Here is a 15,301-nt window from a genome sequence, read left to right on the forward strand (position 1 = left end):
CTGGAACCTGATTTTGAGGCCGTAACCGAAACGTGGCTATCATGCGATGTCCGGAACACTGAGATTACGCCACCTACGTATTCTGTCATACGAAAAGATAGAACAACACGTGGCGGCGGAGTGGCTATCTTCATCAAAAATAAAATACCATACACAGTCTTGCCGGACGTCGAAAACGTCGAGGCGTTATTTTGCAAACTAATCTTTGGCTCACGTAGCATTACCGTTGGATGTGTTTACCGCAGCCCTACAGCCGATCGTGACTGTATGTGGTCTCTATATAATTACATGCGCCGCTATGCTTTTGGGTCCAGATTAATACTACTCGGCAATTTCAATCTTCCTGACATCAACTGGCAGACGTTAGAGTTTAATTCTCCTTCCTCAGAAATTATCATTGATTTCATGCTCAACTTCAACCTATCACAAGTAGTAAATCAACCCACACCATCACAGGGACTCGCATCGAACATCCTTGACTTAATATTTCTCAGCGATCATTTTCCTACTGACAAAGCTCAAACTGAAACCCTAGCTGGAATATCTGATCACAAATTGGTTTTATGCAATGTTCCCGTCCATGATGCCGTAATCTCGTCTCAAACGCAAATTTTGTACCCTGATTTTTGTAACGCAGACGACACCAGTATTCTAGATCACCTGAATTTTGAATTCTCACATTTCGAGGTTTTTTCTTCCAACGCTTCAACAGACATTGAAATGTTATGGCTTAGGTTCAAAACCATTGTATTGTACTGCATTCAATGTTTTGTTCCAACTAAAACAAAGAAACAAAATCCCTGGATTACACGGGACATCATTCACGCCAAGAGGAAGGTGAAAAGACTGCGAAAGCAATTGAAGTCAAATCCACAAGCCAAAAATCAACTTACAATAGCCATCCAAACAATGAAATTAAAAATCAAAGCAGCCAGAACTAACTACTTCGCAGAAACGCTTCCTAAGCTTTTGGAACGCGTGCCCCGGAAATTATGGGATTATATAAACCCTAAAAAGAGTGAACCTGAAGGCTCAAGAGAAGTACACCATATTACTGCCACATCCCTAAACAACTACTTTCAATCGATTTTTACTAAAGATAACGGTTTTGATCCACACTTAAACAACAGCAACGAAAACCAGCTAGAACCACTCACTGTGACCAAATCCGGAATACTAAATTTATTACTTGCTTTAGATACAAAGAAAAGACTAGCCCCAGACAACCTGCCGAACTCATTTCTTAAGAGAGATGGCGAATGGACAGCCAAATATCTATGCATAATCTTTAACAAATCATTGTCATCCTGTGCTCTTCCGAATGAGTGGAAAATTGCAAAAATCATACCGATACACAAATCCGGAAACAAGGATGATGTCGCAAACTACAGGCCCATCTCACTCACTTCCACGACTTGTAAACTCCTGGAACACATCATCCTAAAACATATAACGACATACCTGGAACGGGAACACATCACCACTACAGCACGGATTTCGAAGGGGGTTGTCCACAACTACGCAGCTAATTGAATTAGTGCATGATTTATCCTCCGGTATCGATAATCAAAGACAAATAGACCTATTACTATTAGATTTTTCGAAAGCATTTGACCACGTATCCCATCGTAAACTAATAATGAAGCTGGAATCTGCATTAGGAAATAGCCCCATAGTTACTTGGATCAAAGACTATTTAACAAACAGATCACAATACGTCTCGCTTAGCCGGGAAAACTCGAACTTAGTGCCTGTAACATCCGGAGTACCACAAGGTTGCGTATTAGCCCCTGTCTTGTTCCTCATCTTATTAATGACTTACCATCAAATATTTGTTCTAACATCAGGCTCTTTGCCGACGATTGCATAATATACCGTGAGATCAGTTCAGCCGCAGACAATGTAGCTCTGAACGACGACCTTGAAACAGTAAATAAACGGTGTAATGATTGGCAAATGAACCTAAACGTAAAAAAATCCGCCGCGTTATCAATAACCAGGAAAATACAAAAATCAGCATCTCAGTATGTCATTAAAAATATCCCACTCCCCCAAGTCGTAGAACACAAATACCTCGGTGTAATCATATCCCATGACCTTACTTAGATGGAACTCCCATATAAAACTCCCGTGGAACTCCCATGTCACATTAAATCCAAGGCTCTAAAAAGACTCTTCTTCTTGAGAAGGCGCCTCAAACTAGCCCCATCAAAGACAAAACTATTAGCCTATAATACCCTTGTAAGGCCAATTCTTGAATACTCTAATATTGTCTGGTTTCCCTCTACTAAACAACATGTAAGTAAACTATAACAAGTACAAAGGAAGGCAATCAGATTCATCTTTAATAAATATAGCCAAACTGACTCACCAACTGACCTACTCCAGAAAGCTGGTATGCTTACCTTGCAGAAGAGAGCCAAACTAGCACGTCTTAGATTCATGCACCAGTTGCTCAATAATCAGCTGCATATTGACACTTCTACATATTTATCCTTTACAGATACCAGGCCCACACGCCATAAGCACTCTCATATTTTAAACGAGTACACTTTCCGGACCGACTGCTTTAAACACTCATTCTTCCCGCTAACCATACGCGAATGGAATACCCTTGACCCAACCATCACAAGCTGCTCATCATTAAATAACTTTGTAGCCCTCGTCGAACACCAACTGGGTACGGAATAAATGCTTTACGCACCTTTGCATATGTACCCGCCTTCCAGACAGGCACAGATCGTGTTCATTGTGTGCATGTTCTTCCGTTGCATTACCTTACATTTTTGCCTTTCATTTTTAAAATATTCATTCATTGGCTTCCAGTGTCTGTTGTCTGTTCCTTGATTACTGTTGTCTGTTCCGTCCATTTGAAAGTTTATACACTTTTACTTCTATTCTTGAGTTCTTGTTAAACATCTTACCCTCACAACGCTGAGTGTTTACCTTTGTGTTATGCTTGCTTGCCTTATTGTGCTTATTTATTAGACTGTTCAACTTATGCCCTTCCTGTTGTAATCCCATATGGGATTGACAGTATGTACCAATAAATAAATAAATAAAACAATAAAATAAAGGAGGGAGTGAAAGAAGAACTGAAGAAAGAGGTGCCGCAGTGGATGGCTCTGGAATAATTTCAACCACGTGGGGATCCTTAACGTGCACTGACATCTCACAGCGCACGGGCGCCTTCGCGTTTTGCCTAAATAAGAACGTAGCCGCCGCGGTCGGGTTCGAACCCGGCATCAGTACCCGAGCGCCCTAACCACTGACCGCGGCGGGTGCCCGGCGTTTTATGAAAATTTGGTCTTGGGGGAAAGGAAAAGCAGCAGTATCTCTCTCACTGTATCGGCGGACACCTGAACTTCGCCGTAAGGGAAGAGATAAAGGAGGGACTGAGAGAGGTAAGGAACAAAGAGATTCCGTAGTGGAGGCTTCCGGAATAATTTCGACCACATGGGGATCTTTAACGTGCACTGACATCACTGACACCGCACAGCACACGGGCGCCTCAGCGTTTCGCCTCCATCGAAACGCAGCCGCCGCGGTCGGGTTCAAACCTGGGTACTCCGGATCCTGGACCGGAAGGATTGACCTCGTGTATCTGAGAGAAAGCAACCAGTCTAAATACTGTGTAGGCAGCATCGAGACAACTGCGTATTACTTTACCGATCATCGGGCAGTGTTTATCTCTATCACAACAATTGAATGAATAAACAACGTGTCTCACTGAATTCTTCTTCAATGCTTAACATTTCAGTCACAACAACAAACTCGACAACATGCGTAACGAGCGGAGAAATCCAGCTCTCGCTACGTATATCCTTGCATAGCTGAGCTAAGCCACTGCCAACTTTTTTCTCGTCGCCGCGCCCTGGCCCGCATAACTGCGTCCAGATATCCGGCCGTCGTTGTCGTGTTCCTCGCGTCCGGGTCGGCGTCGCTCGCGCGTTCCCGGCATGTTTCGGTAGAACTTTCGCCCTGAGAATCTTCGTCTTCCATGTGCGAATCCTCGCTGTGTGAACCCTCGCTTTGCAAGCCCCTGGGAGCGTTTCCGCTCCCGCTGGGCCTAGAGAGCAGCCCTCCGTTGGCATGTCTCGGCGCAAGCGCCGAGGCCTAGCGGAGTCGTTCGTCTCGTTAGGCTTAGCTGCAGCGTAGTCGCTGGCGAACTTTACAACTGGATAAATAGTCGCCAAATTGGCTTACCATTTCTAAGTTGGTATCCAGATGCTTCGGATATCCTGCTTTCCTCGCACACAAAAATTGTTGGGCCACGTCCGCTTCAACCAGGAAAAATTATCCCACAACGCGGGAGCCGGTCCGACATGCGTCCACTCTCCCACCGCTAAATCCGCGTCTCCCCAGCAAAACGACGAGGCACGCGGTGTGACGTCACACCAAAGGGTGGCGGTGACGAGCCGCGTGGTGTGACGTCATGGCAGATGGCGCGGCGAGCGAGCCAAGCTCATTAACCGTTTCACATATCTCGGCAGACAACCGAACCACGAAGTAAAGGAAAGGATAAAGGAGGGAGGCAGAGAAGAAAGTAATAAAATAAATTGGTTTTTTGGGGAAAGGAAATGGCGCAGTATCTGTTTCATATATCGTTGGACACCTGAACAGCGCCGTAAGGGGAGGGATAAGGGAGGGAGTGAAAAAAGAAAGGAAGAAGGAGGTGCCGTAGTGGAGGGCTCCGCAATAATTTCGACCACCTGGGGATCTTTAACGTGCACTGACATCGCACAGCTCACGGGTGCCTTTGCTTTTTGCCTCCAAAAAAACGCCGCCGCCGCGGTCGGGTTCGAACCCAGGAACTCCGGATCAGTTCCCGGTTTACCGGTTTCCCCGCTTTCGGGATAAAGATTACCAATGATGTCTTCCAATCGGCTGGGAACGAAGTGTCCCCGGTCCAATGTGGGTTGATATATGAGCTTCATTATTTTAATTGCGCGCTGTAGTTGCGGGAGCTATACATTGGCCGAAAACTTCGTGCGCACTGAACGGCCTTGGCAGCCACCCAAAAGATTAAAATTGAAATATCTGAGCTACCCGGTGGCAAGGTGAGTATTATGTAACCAATGAAAATAACTAAAAACAAATAACTGCATGCGGTTTAACTACTGTTGAACCTCGTCAGAGAACGAAAGCTGTGGTGTATCGGGCAACTAGACGTGGCGTGGCGTCTGTATAACGTTGAGTGCGTTACATTCCCCTAGACACGAGGAAGCATTTATTGGTCCCACCTCTACCGAGAAGCATGCACCCGATACACAACAAAAAACGCACAGAACCCAGAGCAAAAACCATCGCCAAAAATATGGAAAACAAGACAACCGAGGAAGTAAATAGCCTATGTTGACGCGTCAGGCGGAAGACATATAGCAGCAATACCGGCATTGGTAGATGGAGATGGTACACCCATATTTACGGCTTCACCACGCACCAGAGGCGTAGTTACGCCCGAAGAAGTTCCAATAGTACTCGATTGCGTCGTTACCCGAGCTTACATAATAATTAGCGACAGCAAAGCAGCCATTTGTAATTTTGCTAAAGCGAGAATTTCGGAGGAAGCCAGACGCATTCTCTCAACAAATCCAATCGATCGAAAAATATCGATCATATGGATGGATACCTACGCACGAATCTGTGCTGTCTCTGGCAACGAGGCTGCATATGCGTTCGCACGAGATCTCTACTACCGAGCGGCCGTAGTACATCCCGGATGCAAGCGAATGAAAGATTGCATCATCACGTACCACGAACTTGCCGAAAACTATAAATTACATGCAAGGACATTTCCACCCGCAGATCGGTCTCTCTCCAACAATGAAGCGTGCATTTGGAGTCGGTTACAAGCAGGAAATTACATCTGCCCAGTCTGGGTCTACCTGACACAGACCGGGGATGAAAAAGATACAAAATGTAAAAATTGTGGTGGAAGGGGCATTCTTCATCACATAATTTCGGAATGCGCCCATTCCCCGGGTGCCCCGCCGCGGTGGCTCAGTGGTTAGGGCGCTCGCCTACCGATCCGGAGTAACCGCTTTCGAACGCGACCGCGGCGGCTGCCTTTTTATGGAGGAAAAACGCTAAGGCGCCCATCTGCTGTGCGATGTCAGTGCATGTTAAAGGTCCCCAGGTGGTTGAAATTATCCCGCAGCCCTCTACTATGGCACCTGTTTCTTCCTTTCTTATTTCACTCCCTCCTTTAACCCTTCCCTTACGGCGCGGTACAGGTGCCCAACGATATATGAGACAGATACTGCGCCATTTCCTTTCCCCCAAAACCAATTATTATTATTCGCACCACTGCTCCCGACACGATCCTTTCTGATTTGGTCCTTTCACTCCCACGTTGTGTGATACACCGTGGGTCTGCTTCCGTATTTAGGGCACGTGTCCCTGTACTGCGTTGGATACACCTTATTTAATATGAAAAGATTAGCTAGGGTTTCTGTTTGGAGCCTCCTCCATATGACCGCCTCAGTCAGGCTAGAGTGCGGTTCCGGATATCTTATCCTTACCCTCCTGTAGTAATCGGTGATCTCTGAGAAGGCGGGCATTACGTTTTCTGAGGCCCCCTCCGGCCTGAGTGGATGAGTGGCCCGGTTCGTGCAAGCTCGAGCGGTCTCATCGGCCCTGAGGTTGCCCCATACTTCCGCATGTCCGAGTATCCAGAAAATAACATGCCTCGCCTGGTCCTTTTTTGCAGCCACTTGTGCTAGGACCTGTCTTGCACATTTACCTATCCTTCCTTTCATACAGTTCCTGCACGCCTCTTTCGAGTCCGTTAAGATGGTTAAAGATTTTCAGATCCGGTTGCCTTCGGCGATCGCTAGAGCAACTGCGAGCTCCTCGCCCTCATCCACCGTACCGTTTTTTATTGATGCGCTAGCAAATTCTGGGCCCTCCCAGTTGAGTACTGCCGCTGCTATTCTCCCGCTTCTTCCGCTATATCTGGACGCGTCCACATATACTGTATTTTCTTTGACCGCTAGTTTCTCTTCGATGTATTTTCTCTCGCCTTTCTCCTAACCGGGTGGAGGTTTGGGTCCATGTTTTGGGGGAGCGAGCAGACTTTGATAGTTGCTCTGATACTGCCGGGGATGTCTGCTCATTTTTCTAATATTTTTTTCTAAGTTGTATCCCAACCTTGCTAGGATCCTTCTGCCGCTTTTTGTTTGCACCATCCTTTCCTGTTGCGTCTCTAGCTGTGCCTCTTCCAGCTCTTCGAATGTATTGTGAGCGCCGAGTGCTAGTAACTTCTCGTTTGCTGTACGCATCTGTCTGTCTGTCTGTTGTTGCCAGGAAGAAAGAAAAGGAAAGTGCACAGGCCTGCTAACTGGCTCAAGCCGAGCCACAATCGCTACCACGTGCAGAAAGTAGAATTGAAAGGTGGGATAGAAAGACAGGATAGTAAAGACGCGCTAAAGACAAGGCCGATCCTGGAGGTAGTGCAATACCGGGCCAACCGGTGGCGGGAGTGAAGCATCCTTCAAACTCTCCGCCACACTTCCAAAAATAAGTCCAATTCGACCGGTAACAGATACTCTACGGGGTCCGGACATTCGCTTTGTGTAAGATGAAGGGCCGTTTTATACGCCTTCCGAATGATTGCGTTGATTTGGTTCCTTTCCCTTTTGGTTGTTTGTAAGTATGGGAGAGAGTAGGTCACCCTACTTATGATCAAGCCCCTTAAGAGTTTCTGTGTCACTTTTATGCCACGTCTTCTCTGCGATACTCTGGTTATCATGCTTGCCACTTGCGTCGCAGCCAGCTTAAGCCGGTTGATTGCGAATCCGAATTTCCTGTTTGTTTGGATCCACATCCAGAAGATTCTCACCTGTTTCCGCTCCGGAATGTGGCTTACTTCGAGCAGGATTTCCACCGTCTCCGGGTTTTTCTTCCCTCTCTGGATTCTGAGGATCTGCGACTTCTCAGTGGAGCACGCCAGTCCTCTTTCTTTCACATACTCTTCCACACACATCGCCGCTTCTTGTAAACTTCTCTTTTTGTCCTAGCGTTCCCTGGTTGGCCCATATAGTGATGTCGTCCGCATAGATTGCGAAGCCGATGTCCTCGATCTTTTCGAGTCTTCTTGCTAGTTATCGTCGCTTCGTTGAAGACTACCGGTGATATGACCGAGCCTTGCGGCGTGCCCTTGTTTAGCGTGTTGATTTTTTCTCCTCTGAGCTCCCCGATTCCCACCATGGCTGTCCTGTTGCTTAGGAAGGCCCTGGTGTAACCGTGGATCTTCTTTCCGCAGTTGGCGTTATTCAGTCCCTCCATGATGGCGGCGTGGCCTACATTATCAAAAGCGCCTTTGACGTCTAGGGCCATGATAACGTTTTCGCCATTTTACAGGACTTGCGTTAGGACTTCTTTGTTGTGAAGGTGGGCGTCCTGCGTGGACAGCTTTGCTCGGAAACCGAACATGCTGTCTGGGTAGTGCCCCTTCTCTTCTAGGTGTTGCTGTAGTCGACGGGTGACTATTCACTCAAAAAGTTTTCCCAGGCACGACGTTAGCGATATCGGACTGAGGTTTTCTATTCGGAGCTTCCTTCCGGGTTTGGGAATCATCACCACCGTGGCATGTTTCCACTCCTCTGGTATCGCTCCTTTCTCCCAGTGCTCGTTGATGAATTTGGTCAGTTGGTCGACCGCTTCATCGCTGAGGTTTCTTATCATGGAGTTTCTGATTCTGTCCGCACCGGCCATGGTGTTGCGCGTCGCCGCCTTGGCCGCTGCATAGACCTCTTCTCTTGTTATGTGTCTGTCCAGGTGCGGGTTGTCTTTGCCTCGGTATTCCTTGCCATTGGCGTGCAGTTTTTCGGGGCCGTATACCTTTTCCTCTATTCTTTTAAGAAGCTCGTTGTCGTCGCCCTCGAAGGTGTGGATGATCTTCTTGATTTCCTTGTTGCCTTCCGACCTGGTTTTGGCTGGGTCGAGCAGGGCCTTGATTATTCTCCACGTTTTGGCGGCACTGAGTGTGCCGTTCAGTTGGTCGCTGAAGTCGTCCCAGCTTCGCCTCGCGAGGAGGTTGGCATAACTCTCGGCTTCCTTCTGTAGTTCGCAGATCCTCCTCTTTAGCTACTTGTGTCTCTGTGTCTTCCATTTCCTTGTTAGCCCTCTCCTGGGCTCCAACAGGTGGAGTTGGTGGGAGTCGACTTCCGGTGCTTCTTCTGTTCTTTTGACCTCTTGGGTGTATCTGGCCTCGATCTCCTGCAGCTGCTAGCTCCAGTCCTTGATCGAGGTGATGTCACCCTTTAAGTCTTTGCATGCTTGCCTAAATTCGTGCCAGTCCACGATCTTTGTGATTCCAATTGCCCTTCTCATCTTCTGCGCCTATATCGTGGTTCTGAGTATATAGTTGTCGCTTCCTAAGTTTTCCAGGAGGTTGAACCATTCTGTGCCACGCGTGTTTTTGACGAAAGTTAGATCTGGACCGGTGTCCGGGCTCACGCTGTTGCCGGTCCTCGTGGGCTGGCTCTCGTCCGTCATCAGTATACATCCCGTGCTTTACGCTGCATCATCGATCTGCTTTCCCTTCTTGCTGTCTTTCTTATATCCCCATCTCTGGCCATAGGCGTTGAAGTCGCCTAGGATTACTAGGGCGTTGCTCTTTGCCAGTCTGCTCGCTCCCACAAAAAGCTTGGAGAAGTCTCCATCCCTTTGTTTCGGCGGGCTATAAACGTTAACGACAAAGATGCTCTTCCCTTTCTTTTTGGGAATTATTTCAGTTATTACGTGCCCTAGCCTGGTGTCTGGGATTTCATCGTGTTCTATGGTGCTAATTCTCTTACTAATTAGGGTAGCTGTGCGTCCTTTCTCCTGGAAATCATAGCCCCTCAAGGTTGGGGTTATGTTGGTCTCTTGTAGGGCTATTATGTCGGGCTGCTTCTCTTGTTTTTCTATGAATTTTTGCAAGAGCCCCTGCTTTCGCCTGTAGCCCCTGCAGTTCCATTGCCAAAACTCTATTTCTTTGTCGCCATGATTAATCGTTGTTTTGACCGTGTTCCAAACTTTCAACTCCGAACCTTCTTTCGTTAAAGATTCGGTTCCTGGCTTCGCTCGTTATTCTTTGGGTATTTTGGTTGTTTTGCAGTTTTGCTCTACTATGCCCACTCTCTCTTCTATCCTGTTCTCTCTTCTATCTTCTACCCTGTTTTCCATTACATCGTTTGCTTGCTCAATCCTCTCGAGCTTCTCGTGCATTTTTGCATTTTGCTGCGTTATGTTTTGCATGAAGTTCTCTAATTTATCTTGGGATGGCCATTACCCCATTCCTGGGGCCTGGGCCATGCCCTTCCTTTGCTCCTCCAACATTTTCACGACCCTATCTAGCTTCTCTTGGAGCAGCCTGTTTTGCTCATTGGCTTTTTAAATTTTTTCCCAGAGCCGCCTATTCTCTTTCGCGAATTTCCCCTCTCTATCTCTTTTTTTTAGCCGTGTCAGGCTGCAGTGTTTTTGGCGGCCCCGCTTCCTAGCTCACCTTTCCTTTGCTGTTCTTCGTTTTTACCTGGCCCGCCTGCGCCTCCGGTGCCTTGGCCTCCAGTGGCGGGAAGGATTCGTCCCTGCCCCTGCTCTGGCTCCTAGTCCTAGACCGCGCTGACACCCAGGCTGCTTGAATTGATCTCCTCCGGAATCGCCTTGCCCTTGCCCCGGTCGTCCTTGGATTTGACTTCGGCATCTGTTCGACGCTCCTTTCTTTTCTTCGCTGCGGCCTCGCAGCTCTTCTAGTTTCTTGAGTTTCATGGTGCACTCTCTCGTTCCTGTGACGTGGTCCCTGCCGCAGGCCAGGCACTTGGCTGTGCATTCGTGCTGCTCCTCCGGGTTTTTCTGCCCGCAAGTTCTGCAGGCCTTGGCCTTGGGCGTGGTACATACGTCCGAGCGGTGCCCAAGTTCTGCGCAGTTGTAGCAGACCTGCTTGGTTGGTCTGTATGGGTGCGTCCTGAGCTCTGCGCCTTCATATATCACCCATTTTGGCACGAGGGGTCCGTCAAAGACTAAGAGCGCCGTCTTTGACTTCCCCAGGGCTCGTGCCGACATGATGGTTACCCCTTGTGTTCTTACTCGTAGGTTCGCTTGTAACTCTTCCATGGTTATTCCACCCGTAATTCCACGGATCACGGCTCTTTTGTAGTCTCCTCCTGTGGCGGCGTACGGGAGTACTTCGTAGCCCTTTTCTCGACATTGCAGCTTCTAGATTTCCGCGATTGTCTTGGCCTTCTCTTCGTCCGGAACGCTTGCAATTACGATGTTAAATCCTGGTCTGATCCTTGTTCTGAGTCCGCCGTAAGGGAAGGGAGGAAGGTGGGAGTCAAAGAAAAAAGGGAGGAAGAGAGCCGCCGACATCGCTTCGCCCCGGCCACAGCAACGCAGGACTGCTTCGGTTCTGTTGACATTGATTTTCATATGTGCTGCTTGCTTTTTCTGCTTGTTTTCTAGCAAATGTTTTGTGTGCACACTGTTAAGCGTGGCAACAGCAAGTCTAGTTATTAGCAATGGCGACAGCAAGTCTCGCATGTTGGCAGCCAACACTTCTGGTTCTACTGGCTGGCTCCGAGCAACTCGAGGGTGATCGCTCCCAGACATGCCATCAAGGACCCCACGGAGAGGACCCAGGTGTTAGCTGGTTCCAATTACCGAGCTTTACCCGGTCGGAGCATGGGACCCGAGAGAGAGCAGAGGACTGAAGCTTGAGCACAACCGGACCCCTTTTCGTAGTCTCCGACGCCGCTGCGACGAGCAAGCGGTCGTTATTTTCCCCAATGGCGGTGACTCTGTCGGGGAACAAAAGGGCCTCGTTTCCGGTGGCTCTCCGGCATTGTGAGCACCGCGGCGGGCTGGAGATCATCGTCCCCAACCATCGCAAGCATCTCTAAGGGCAAAGGACCCCTTTCGGCCTCTCTTCCCGGTCTTGCGATCCGGCCTTGCACGTCGGTTGTCTTCTGATGAAGAACAGGTGTCGGCAGCACGCGGGAACCTTCGGCTGGCCAGATGACATCGCCTACCGCAGTCGACGCTACCCCGACGGCATCCTCTTCTCTCTCCGGCTCAACATGTGACGGGGGCGTGTCCATATGTGTGGTGGTAATGCGAACAAGTGAAAGTTTCAGGCCACTCCCACCCCGGCGAGTGCGTCCTCAACCCGGAGAATTTAAGGAAACGCTATAAAACTCGACAGCGAGTGCAGTCGGATGAATCCCACATTTGATATTTACGCTTGGAAAAGTGCAAGTAAACCCACTCGTAATCTTTCTCCCATCACCCAACTCCTTTAACTCGTCGACAGTCATGTCCTGGTGGTGGGAGCGGGCGTCGTCTCGACCGTGGTCTCGTCGAGTCGCGGCCCCGAACCCTCATCGCCAACAACACTAAATAAGTGCTTGAATATCAAATCCCAGCACTGAGCATTTACCGCATAAGCGCGAGACTTCCCCAGGAATGCACCGAGAAGGACGACTACACTCCACCAGTATTCGTGTTTACATCGCTGGGTACAAATTGCTAGTGCTCGTTTGCATGGCATAAAACGCAAGGTGCCCATTAGTTATCTTAAATAATCTCATATCTGTGCCGGTTGTACCCTTGCTTGTTTCACCCAGCGCGGGAGAACTGTGTAGGAAGCGCCGATGCGAGCGCGCTCCTGGGGAACCATTGGTAGCCGGGTTGCTGAGATAGCGTATAGGATCGGCACTTCTCGCTAATCGTCCCTGCTTTCTCCAATCAGACGAGTACTTCATTTGAAATCAGTTTATCCAGAAGCATGTTCACTGACCGTTGGCATTCACTGAAACGGTATTATTTGTTATCCCCAAGCGACGGCGACGACTGCTGCTGGCTGCCTAAAGCATTCAGCGGCAGTCTGTGCCATGCACCTGTGCTTCCCGTTCAGAGCATGCGCGTCCTGTAATGTAAGCAACAGTCGATTTTTGAAGCGAAAAGCTGCACTACGCTTGTCAACGCCGCACTTCGCGCGAGCCGGCGTATGTCGGAGCACGAGTGACGTCACGCGTAGCGCAGGTGGCCACTGCCGCGCGCTATGCGTCATCGTTCGACGTTCGCCGCAAGCGCGTGTTTATCGCGGAGGCCGACTATATAACCGCTTGCCAGAGAATAAGCCGCGGAGCGGCCGCTCACCTCGGCAGAAGCCGCAATGGAAGAAGACGCGGCTGGTGGTAGGTTAAGACGCTTGGCGAGCCGTTCTTCACGTATACCTCGGGCGTCACGTATACCTCGGGAGGCTGCCTCACGCCAAGCAGTTACTTCGGGGTCGGTAGCAGCAGCTTCCTGTAGGCTCTGACGATACCGCTTGCTCCCCACGCGGCCACCAGCCGCGTCGTCGTCTTCCATTGCGTCTTCTGCCGAGGCGAGCGGCAGCGCCGCGGCTTATATCCTCCGCCGCGGGGCAGTCGCTAAGAGCGTAGCGCATGCACCCTTCCTTTCCTCTAAATCATCGGCGTCTAGAACGTTGTCAACGCCAATGAACCCAATGATTAACGCCGACAGCTTTCGATTTGTATATCCTGGATTAGCTGAGCTTACCCACATTCAATTTTTTAGGTCACTTTTGTGAAAACTACACTCGCTGTCCATTTGCATTCGCGAAGACTTGGAAATTCGCTCTCAACGATCGCCGAAATTACACCCACGAACCGTGCGGACTCGCGGAAGGGTGTCGTCGTCACTTGCAGAGCGAGAGTACGTATCTGCTCAAATGTGCGCATTATATTTAGCTGCTGGTGATTTAAAACAGTTCTCACCAAAAGACACAATCAAGAAAATGAGAGGGAGATTTTAAGATCTTTTAATTCTCAAAACATTTTTTTTAAATGTCGGAGCACTGCTGTTGAGAACACACACTAGCCTTGCCGTACCAAGTGGAGTGATTTCGCCAAACTCACTACGGGGAAGGTGCGCTCTGCAGCGAGTGTCACTTAAACTCATCGTGTGACACTGCGTGAATGACACTTCCTTGCTTATTTATTTATCTATTCGTATTATCGGTCCTAATTCGGAGCCAGATTGGAACGTGCATTTAAACAAACAATGACATGCCAAAACACACAGAAATTCGTACATCTGACATCCGATGTGCAGCTGCTTGAGCAAAGCGCAATCAGAGCGTGGACGCGCGAGCACGCACACACACGCATCGGCAGCAAGAGTAACACAATAACAACAACAACAACAACAACATAATTCACATTATTAGCTTGTATATTTGTACACTTTTTCAAGACGGGACCGAAATTATTCGTGATTTGGGGATAGTAATAATAATAAATGGTTTTGGGAAAAAGGAAATGACGCGGTATCTGTCTCATATATCGTTGGACACCTGAACCGCGCCGTAAGGTAAGGGATAACGGAGGAAGTGAAAGAAGAAAGAAAGAAATAGGTGCCGTAGTGGAGGGCTCCGGAATAATTTCGACCACCTGGGGACCTTTAACGTGCGCTGACATCGCACAGCACACGGGCGCCTCAGCGTTTTGCCTCCATAAAAACGCAGCCGCCGCGGTCGGGTTCGAACCCGGGAACTCCGGATCAGTAGTCGAGCGCCCTAACCACTGAGCCACCGCGGCGGGTCGTGATTTGGGGATATCACAACATTTTCTGGACGTCCATTCCAGTTTCGTGCTGCAGATGGAAAGAATTAATCTGTGCATAACTCCTTCAAAAACTTCCCTCTGTCACACATCTGCTCCGCTTATGACGGGTTATTCGCGATGAATTATCCTGTATATAATGATGTTTGTCGACGCGTACCAAGCAGTTCATTACGTCATAGAACAGGCGCAGCCGCTTCTATTCCCTTCTTTGCTCAGCGAAAGACAAGGGCGCTCGTGCATAAATGCGGAAACTGATTCTTTCCTGGAATAGCATGAATACACGAAACTTCAAAGCATGCAGCTGGGGTTGTTCAAGCTTCAGAGTTAGAGTTTTGGTATGCGGACCTATGCTTCACACCTGTATTCCAATATAGGACGGACCAAGACCTTGTATAGACATATCTTTGTCTGAAGGCAGGCGTGTTTAAGCATTCGTCTGATGTATCCTAGTCTTTTTTCAGCTTTACCTACCACTGAGTTTACATGCGCTGACCATGGGAGTTTTGAGGTTACTATGAGGGCTAGGTATTTATACTCAGTTATACCCCTGTCACACTAGAAAATTTAATCTCATTCGGATCGAATGGCATCCGCCACTAATGCCATTCATTAATCTGCTACTACACGGGAACATTTAATGTCATTAGGTTCGAATGACATTCGCTATCGAATGAGCTCACGAAACT

The 15,301-nt window shown here is 48.7% G+C and overlaps 1 protein-coding gene across 1 annotated transcript in view; it reads right to left on the reverse strand.

Annotated features, from left to right (window-relative positions):
• LOC144095384 (uncharacterized) overlaps positions 1 to 13,288 on the reverse strand; it is a 38,980-nt gene extending 25,692 nt beyond the window's left edge. The window contains exon 1 of the mRNA XM_077629140.1: positions 13,144 to 13,288. The gene's annotated coding sequence lies outside the window, so the exon portion shown is untranslated. The remainder of the gene's footprint in view (positions 1 to 13,143) is intronic.
• Between the last annotated feature and the right edge of the window lie 2,013 nt (positions 13,289 to 15,301).

The sequence above is a fragment of the Amblyomma americanum genome, chromosome 6 (assembly GCF_052857255.1).
Source record: "Amblyomma americanum isolate KBUSLIRL-KWMA chromosome 6, ASM5285725v1, whole genome shotgun sequence".
Lineage (NCBI taxonomy): Eukaryota > Metazoa > Arthropoda > Arachnida > Ixodida > Ixodidae > Amblyomma > Amblyomma americanum.